Genomic DNA, 10,138 nt, shown 5'->3' on the forward strand with positions numbered 1-10,138 from the left:
CATAACAAGAGTGCGGAAGATAAATCATAGATCCAATAAAGAAAGAATGAATCAGAATAATAGATATAATCAGAGTATCAAACAGATAAGTAAAGTGAGGCAAAAATCCCACTTTACAACCAGTGGAAAAGTAGCTCTAAAGAATAAACTAAATAAAATCTAATCCCAGTAGCTAGTACATTGGGTAACTAAATTGTTCTCCACTTTATAGACAACATCCTTGTAAGTGTAAATCTCATAAATGGCACAAGGACGCTTCCACTCAATGGTCGGACTAAGCATCGTACGGAGCATAACCACTCGTGGGATCTTCAGAGTAATTGTGGTAACCGCAATCACCTTCCTGGAGATATGCCTCTTCGCCTTGCGCTTCTTCATAGGGACCATCATAGTACTCGAGTACTGCAGGATTGTCTAACAACATTGTACAATAAAGGAATGAGTTTCAAAGAAACTCGGTAAGGCGATTAAAAATCCATAATAACATAAATGGCGGGATTCCGGAACAAACATAAATGCAATATGATATGAGACAAACAATGAATGAATGAATCTAACTCTATGAATGCTGGTCTCTATTGGCAGACATGCTTTAAGTCATAGCACCGTACTTCTTTAGGAAAGTCCACTCACATCCTCAACCATTTAAGATATCTTGGATTCTCTCACGGATCATTTCACCGGTCTTGAGCAGCCGATTGGTAATGGGTCCTTCATCCCTCAGGACAAACCTTGGCGGGGGGGTTAAGTCAACACACTCTCTCACAACCATTTGGTATAAGTACTGGCGCATGTCGGGGTAAAACCTAGCCAAATGCAAGTCTTCTACTTAGTTACATCAAGTCGATCCAGATACTTCCATTCCTCGTCCCTGACGATCCTTTCCGGTATCCTTCACACTAGAGTCCTCATAGTCCCTAACTACGGACTCATCAACCCTATTGATCATCCACATATGGTAAACGGGAAGCTCTCACGTCCTCTCACGGGTTGGTTACCGGTCTTAAGCGCCCGTGAGCCCAAGTCTAACCATATGCAACCCTACCAATAAATGGCCCCCACAATGTGATTCCTGTCCTCTCACGGGTTGGTTACCGGTCTTGAGCGCCCATGAATCCCCATTGCTACCACGGGTCGTTCGGTCTCAATACCCCTCCGATTAGGGTCCGACATAACAGGCACATCCTAGCCAAACACTACTAGACAAATCCTAGATATGTCATCCAACAGTTTAGGAAGGTGTCCAGAGGGCATCTCCGGAAACATCCCATAATATTCCCGTAGTAGTCCAAGGACAGAAGTGTCAAAAGGACACCTCTCCTTTCCAAACCGTACTTAAGCATACACATGCATCAATTCATATCATCACATATATGGTAACTTCATATATGGAAAGAAATCAATAATTACAATCACTTTTATAACATTGGTAAGTAAATCATACATGAATCAATTTAATATGAATAAGTAATGCTACTGTAATCAAAGTTATGCAACAGTAGTATATCATTGTAAGAATCTAATTTAGGAATCATATCTATGATATTCAAATATAGAAACTAGATTCATGCTATCTATGTAATTAAGGAAATAACCATCCTTACCTTTTATAACTCGCAAAGGAATCCTAAGAAATCAAGTAAGATCTCGGCAAACTTGAGAAGAAGGTCCTAAACAAGTATATACAACATATTAGGAAAGATCCCTAACAGAAAAGATACCAAAACATCCAACATAGACCAATTCTGGAGTTGCTGTACTCATTGGTCGAGTGGATTGGTCGACTGGTCCAGTCGACCAATCGATCGACCAATGCGAGACGATAAGCCTAAAAAAACAGAGTTTTAAGATATGAAATCCGAATTTGGTGGTTCAAAAGGGTACTAATCAAGGGGTAGACTATATCAGTAGTATTCTAACATATAGGGGACCTTAAAACACTAATCAAATCAAGATATCAAGATCCAAATTAGGAAACAAAAAGTTACCATAATTAAATCAACCATGGATCTTGATGAATTTGAAATAGAAAACAAAGACAAGAACAATAGGAGGATGGATCATTGCTTCAGGTAAAGGTATCATGAAAACATACATAGATCTTCATGGAATAAGGCTTAGAAGCATAAATCTAAATAAGGAAATAAAACCTACCATATATGTAACTACCATGCATCATGAAGAACACATAGTATGGTAGAAGAGAACAACTAGAAATCTATAGATTATGGATCATGGAAAGAAAACACAGTAATTAACTACTAACATGATCAACATAGAAGATCCAAAGAGATCAGAATTCAGATTAGAAGTTTAATCAAAGATTAGATCATGGTTTGATCATGATTCCTTCAAAAGCTTGCAATGATCATGGTTAAGATCATTGTTCTAGCCTCAAATCCTTAGGATGATCATGAGAACATGTTCGAGAGATGTTTGCAACAGAGAATGCAGCATCTCTTCTACTGTCTCAACTCAAAAAGGAAAGAAAAACAAAGATGGAGGAGAAGAAGAGAGAGTAGACATACCTTTTGATGCAAAAAGAAGAGTTTCGACGAAGATCCGTCAAGAAAACACCAAGGATGCAAGAGAGATGACTTGCGAGAGGTCTTTGGTTCGTTCCGGAGGGTTTGGAGGCAGCAAATACGAAGTGGACTCGAGATTGGACTTAAATAGAGCAAGAACAACCTAATTGCCAAAGACAACACTCATTGGTCGAGTGGATTGGTCGATCGGCCCGATCGACCAATCGGTCGACCAATCTTGACAAACAAGACCAAAACAGGGAATTGAAGGTCCGGATCAAATCCAATCCTAAAGGGGTTTTGCACACAAGTCAAGTGACTTACCTAATAGGTAGAAATGCCTTCAAACCAAGATAGAGAGCACTCCAAGTCCATCAACTAATCAGATCTTCATCGGGATTCAGTTTCCATAAATAGAACCTCATCATCAACTTTCATGGATTCAAAGCCGGACACCAAGTCCTCTCTTGGGATGGCCCAAAGCTGACTTCTTACTTTACTTCGGGTCATCGGACCTACAAATAACAAGGTTTCCGGGTCAAGGTTAGGGCTGGGTTTTACATTCTCCCCCCCCTTAAAAAATTTCATCCCCGAAATTGATAGCGTACCTGTGCTTCCAAAGAGGTAAGGAAACTTCTCCTTCATATCTTCTTCCTTCTCCCAAGAAGCTTCTTCAGGGGTATGGTTCTTCCACCGAATCTTCACCAAAGGAATGGTGCGATTCCGCAGCTGCTTGTCCTTCTTATCCAAGATTTCGGCCGGTTCTTCATCATAGGTCAAATCAGCACTAAGTCCTTCAGGTGCTTGCTGCAAAATGTGTTCCGGATTCTCTATGTATTTTCGGAGCATCGAAATATGGAACACATTGTGCACACCAGCAAGAGGCGGAGGTAATGCTAATCGATACGCAACAGGTCCAACCTTTTCCAAAATCTCGAAAGGTCCAATGTAACGACGGCTAAGCTTTCCCTTAACATTGAATCTCATCACACCCTTCATTGGTGAGACCTTCAGAAAGACTTTCTGTCCAACTTGAAATTCCAAATCGGTCCTTCTCTTATCGGCATAAGATTTACTGTCTCATTGGGCGGACTTAATCCTTTCTCTTATCATATCTACCATAGCACTTGTAGCTTCAATCATCTCGGGACCTAAGACTTTTCTTTCACCTGTCTCGAGTCCGGTACAAAGGTGTCCTACAAGTACTTGCCATACAAAGCCTTGAAAGGAGCCATGCCTATTGTCGCTTGATAACTGTTGTTATAGGCAAACTCAACCAAAGCTAGGTGTTCATCCCAATTACCACCCATATCCACCACACAAGATCTGAGCATGTCTTCCAATGTCTGAATTGTCCGCTCGGATTGTCCATCGGCTGTGGATGATGAGCTGTACTCAAGTTCAATTGGGTTCCCAAGGCCTTACGCAAACTATTCCAAAACCTTGAGGTGAACCTAGGATCACGATCCGAAACAATACTCAATGGCACACCATGCGGACGAACCACATTATCCACATAAAGCCTCGCTAGCTTATCCAGTATGAGTGATCTTCATAGGAATGAAATGGGCTGATTTGGTCAACCTATCAACAATCACCCACACGGTGTCATTGCCTTTACTTGTCCGAGGCAAGCTAGTCACAAAGTGTCCATGGAGATATCCTCCCACTTCCAACTAGGAATAGGAAGAGGCTGAAGTAATCCAGATGGAGGTTGTCGAACGGCTTTCACACGTTGGCAAGTCTCACACTTGGCAACAAAATCATCAACATCCGCCTTTAGACCAATCCACCAAAAATGTTCCTTCAAGTCCTTGTACATCTTGGTGCTTCCCGGGTGTACTGATAAAGACCTGACTGGTGTGCTTCCTTCAATATTTCTTTCTTAACTTCTTCGTTTGCGAGGCACACACGGTCTTCCTCTAAACAACAAAGCACCATCCATGGATATACCAAAGTCGGGGTCCGACTCGGGATTCGAAGAAATCTTCTCAACTTTGATCAAAAACTCTTGATCGAACTCTGTGAGCAACAATCTTATCTCTAAGACCAGATCTTGCCGTCATGGCGAAAGAATAAATTCAGAATTCTCGGGAACGATTTCCAAATCAAAACTCTCAATAGAAGACCACAATGGTAAACTCAAAGCATTCAAATCCAAAGTCTTCTTCTGGTTCTTCCTACTAAGAGCATCAGCAACAACATTTGCTTTCCCGGGGATGATCTTGAATATCACAATCATAATCGGAGACTAGTTCCAACCATCTCCTTTGTCTCATGTTCAACTCCTTTTGGGTAAAGAAGTATTTCAAACTCTTATGATCCGTGAAAATGGCAATCTTCTCACCGTAAAGATAATGTCTCCAAATCTTCAAAGCAAAGACAACGGCGGCAAGTTCTAGATCGTGAGTGGGGTAATTCCGCTCATAATCCTTCAATTGCCGAGAAGCATAGGCTACGACCTTGCCATGTTGCATCAGTACACAACCCAAACCAATCTTTGGCGCATCGGTATAAACTTGTCATACCACCGGAACTATCGGGTATAGTCAAAACCGGGGCACTTGTCAATCTATCTTTCAACTCTTGGAAATTCTTCTCACAGGCGTCGGACCAAACAAACTTCTCTTCTTTCTGGTCAACTTAGTCATAGGAGCAGCCAACCGAGAAAAGTTCTCAATAAACCTTCGGTAGTAACCCGCCAATCCAAGAAAACTTCTTATTTCCGTTCGTCGACTTCGGTCTCTCCCAATCAGCCACGACTTGGACCTTTTCGGGATCGACACGAATACCTTCGGCTGAAACTACATGACCAAGGAATACCACTCTCTTAAGCCAGAAATCACACTTGCTAAACTTAGCGAACAACTTCTTTTCTCGCAACCTTTGCAAAGTGAAACTTAGATGACTCGCATGCTCTTCTTCGCTCTTCGAATAGATCAAGATGTCATCAATGAAAACAATCACAAACTTATCAAGCACATCATGAAATACTCGGTTCATGAGGTCCATGAACACCGCAAGAGCATTGGTCAATCAGAAGGGCATGACTCTAAACTCGTAGTGACCATACCGCGTTCGGAAAGCTGTCTTGAAGATATCACTAGACTTCACTTTCAATTGGTGATATCCGGACCTTAAGTCAATCTTTGAGAACACAACTGCACCCTTCAGCTGATCGAAGAGATCATCGATTACGGGCAGCGGATATCTATTCTTGATAGTCAACTTATTCAACTCATGGTAGTCGATGCACAAGCGCATACTACCGTCTTTCTTCTTGACGAACAAGACCGGAGCTCCCCAAGGTGACACACTAGGCTGCACGAAACCTCTATCAATGAGCTCATTCAACTGATTTTGCAACTCTTTTAACTCAGTTGGAGCCATCCTGTACGGAGCTTTAGATACCGGAGCGGCACCGGGGACGAGATCAATAGAGAATTCGACATCTCTGTCCGGAGGCACTCTCGATAGATCATCGGGGAAGACATCAACAAAGTCGCAGACAACTCGACTTCATCGACTCTTTTCTCCACTATACCCTTGCCTTCGGATGAAGCATCATCCACTAGGGCATAGACTTGCATCGGTCACGAGACGGCACCTTCTTACAAACCCTTCTCTTTTCACCACTGAAATTCAAAGACCGGACTTCCACAAATATGGAACTGAATCTTCTTTGAGGAACAAAGGAACACGGCTTTGTGGGCTGTCAACCAATCAATTCCCAAAATAACATCGAAGTCCTTCATGTCAAGAATCACAAAATTGGCTTCCAAGTTCTTCTCACCAATCAACACGGGACATTTAGATAACCCCTTATCTAGTTTCACAACAGGACCAGTGGGTGTACTAATCAATAAACAACTAGACAACTTCTCGGGGATTAGGTTAGTCTTCTTGATGAATGCGAGATGACATGAGCGAATGAGATGCACCCGTATCAAATAAGACAAATGCGAGAAATAGAAGCGACTAACAATGTACCTGTAATCACATCATGGCTTGGATCTGCTCGGCCTTTGGAAATCTGAAAACTCTACCGAGAGGGAGGAGCGGGAGCACTCTTCACCAGGGGGCGGGCTCTTTGGGCGGGCCGCCCGGACGAGCACGAGCAAAATGACCAGCTTGCTTGCGGTAGAAGCAAACGGGATTCTTTGGATCCAACGGGGGTGGCTGCAACGAGAGGGCTTCGAACAAAAGGCCTTGCACTTGCACTTGCACTTGCTTGGTGGTCGGTTTCCGCCATCTTGTCTAAAGCGGCCGGGCTGCTAAAAACCCGTGTTCGACCTACACTCTTAGCACGAAAGGTAGGAGTGGGGTAGGGTGTAGGTCTCACAAAACGACGGTCATTACGATCCACCAAACCAGAATTCCTTGACTGCCAAGGCTTTTGCACACGAGCATTTTCCTTCTCTGTTTCTTCCAACTTCTTCGAGTTCCGCACCACTTGAGCATAGCTCACTATAGGCTGGGCTGTGAGGTAAGCTTTAATGGCGGGACGCGGTCCTTTGAAGAACTTCTTTGCTTTGGCGAGGTCTTCCTTCAAAGAATCGGAGCAAAGAAATGAAGCTCCTCGAACTTCTGTTGGTACTCCAACACGGACGAGTTCCTTGAGTCGGAATCATAAACTCGGCTTCCTTCGCATCCTTCACCGCCTCGGGAAAGTAGTTCATACAAAAAGCCTCTTTGAATAATTCCCAAGTTACAACTCCTGCATGCAAACCTTCCAAAACGGGACGAGTGGAGATCCACCATGCATCGGCTTCTTGTTGCAACTTCAGTTTAGCAAACAAAATCTTCGAGCTTCCGAGCATTGCGGATGTCGGAAAGCCTTCTCCAACTCACGAAGCCACTTGTTAGGAAACAAGGGGTCCTTGGTAACTCCGGTAAAAGTGGGTACTTGCATCTTGAGAAAACTCTCCATCGGGCGAGTATGAGGAGTTCCGGCTAAACCTCCCGCATTCGGGACTGCGGCATGAGGATTCACATTAGCACCAGCCCGGGTCTCATTATGCGAGTCATGAAACCCACCAACATCTGGTTGAGCCGAGCTGCTTGCTTCTTGCTGCATCATATTGCCCATAATATTGGCAATATCTACGAAACTTCCAACATTCGGGGCACCGGGTATCTCATGAGTACCACGATCAACATTTGGTATCTCACCACCTCCATGAGGTACTTCACCACCTCCCTGAGGTACTTCACCACCTCCATGACCACTTTGGATTCACCACGCCCACTTCTCGGAGTAACCATTACGCAAAACCGAGAACATCAAAATACCGAATTTCGAAGATTCAACATAAACCACAAGTCCAAATGATTTGAAAACTTAAATCATGCTTAAATATATCCATATAGTCATCAAACAATAATCCATAAGGCAAAAATCACATTTTCCAAAAATTCAACAGCAAATGAGGTCTCTGTGACCATTGGTCGAGTGATTGGTCGAGTGACCCGATCGACCAATGAGTCGACCAATGCGAACGAGAATGCGAAAATTCGCATTATAAGCCTCATTTTCACATTCCAACCTCATTCTAACTTCTTCCAAAGGTGAGAGAGCTCTAGGGAAAGTCTCCAAGAGTTCCCACAAGTGTTCTTGAGGTGATTTAGTGCTTCAACAACAACACCACAACACACCATCTTCACAAACAAGGTAAACCTCTCAATCTTCCTTCCATTTTCATCTTCTCATGCTTGCATTTCAATAAAACCATGCTTTACTTGTATCCAATGCTAGAAATCATGCTTAGGAATGCTTAGAAACATATTCCTTAGGTTTTAAACACAATGCCATGCATAGACAACAAGTTTTAACACATTGGTGCTCATCTCGCAAAGTTTTATACCGAAATCGATATCTTTAGAAAAATTTCGTTTTCTCTCAAACCGCTTGAAATTTTCACACGAGATCAAATGCTACATGCTCAAGATGACATTGTAGATAGGTCCATACAATTTGATTTAACCAATTTCAACTTTTCAAAAATCCAATTTTGACCTAAATTGCAAAATCCCCAAATTTCCTTCTTGCTGAATTTTTCGCTTTAATCCAAGTTTTCGATCGATTTTCATCAAACAAACTTCATAGACATGAAATTCCAAGTATTGCGCACATGCTAGTATGTTCAAATCAAATTTCCCCCAAATTTGAAATTTTCCGAAAAATTACGAAAATACCCTTTTGGCTCAAATCTTAAAATAGCACTAATTGGAATTGTCTCTTGTCTCTTTCACGGATACACTATGCAAAGGGGAGGGCGAGGACGAGGTAGAGGTCGTGGTCGCATCGTAGGTGCTCTTAGGGGCGGAGAGGTCGGGTTCCTTTCGAGCCTAGACGGGAGGTTAGGAGACCGGACATGTTTGACACACCTCGGGCCGAGTTCTGTACGAGGCCTACTTCGATTCTTGCAACATTGAGATGGGACGTCTACTTCACTTACGCCAGCTCGAGCCTTTAGGATTCGGCGGAGGTTCGACACATTGCGGTGGACTCATCTCTTCACCGAGGATCTACCGGTATACCGGAACTAGTGAGGTTGTTCTTCGGCAACCTTACTTACACGAGAGGAGGCTCGAGGCCAAGGACATCCACTTAGACTTGTCCTCGGGAGCGGGGTCTTCCGGACTCAGATTCGCTTCTCTACCCGGACAACGGCTGAGATCTTGCGGGTTCCTCACTATCCACGGCGGTGTGTGTGGATACTGCGAGGAGCGCGGATCTGGACAGCCATACCGATGCCGTACGAGCTTCGCGAGATATGCTCTACGCTATGGGATAGCCGTCGATGCTTCACACCGTGGACTAGCGGACGGATGACGGGTTCTGCACGGATTATCGGTCGCATAGTCGGCCGAAACATCATGCCGAAGCCGGACATCACCATCGGGTCACGGTGATGGAGGCCTTAGTCATCTACCGCATCTACATGGGCTTCGAGATCGATCTCTCCTACATCATTCAGCGGGTCATGTTGGACTTGGTTCTGCGGCCTAGCATGCGGAACCTTTGCTATGGGAGACTACCGACCTTGATCTTCAAGCATTTCGGGGTGAGTTTCGAGGATACACCGGTGGACACTAGATCACGGGGATACCCTATTGGGACTCGGACCATTCGTCGGATGAGACTACGACGATCGAGAGAGATCTCCTGGTCCGGAGGGTGAGGATGATGATGAATCGAGAGGATGAGGATCGGGGATCGGAGGATGGAGGAGAGGATATCGGTCTCGATAGTGATGATCGGGCCGGAGATGATGCGGATATGCGCGAGGCTGAGCACATGCATCACGAGTTTCCTTCATCACACTTCGAGGTAGGTGGCCCTTCACATGCGATTCCGGAGACTTCAGATCTTGGAGCACGAGATGAGATCGATGACTTCCATGCTAGAGAGGATGGAGGTCGGACGGGAGCAGATGCACGAGAGGATGGAGTCACGACGGGATAGGATAGAGCATCGGGTGACTCGGCTAGCGAGAGGAGTTCGGAGCATACGAGAGATCGGAGCGGATCACCTAGATAGAGCTTGTACCTTAGGATTTCCATTTATGCATTTCGGATGTAATCGTTGTAAAAACCTTTGAAATTAATGA

Source organism: Hakea prostrata, chromosome 1 (genome assembly GCF_041222555.1).
Source record: "Hakea prostrata isolate BN-2017 chromosome 1, UWA_Hpros_2, whole genome shotgun sequence".
NCBI lineage: Eukaryota > Viridiplantae > Streptophyta > Magnoliopsida > Proteales > Proteaceae > Hakea > Hakea prostrata.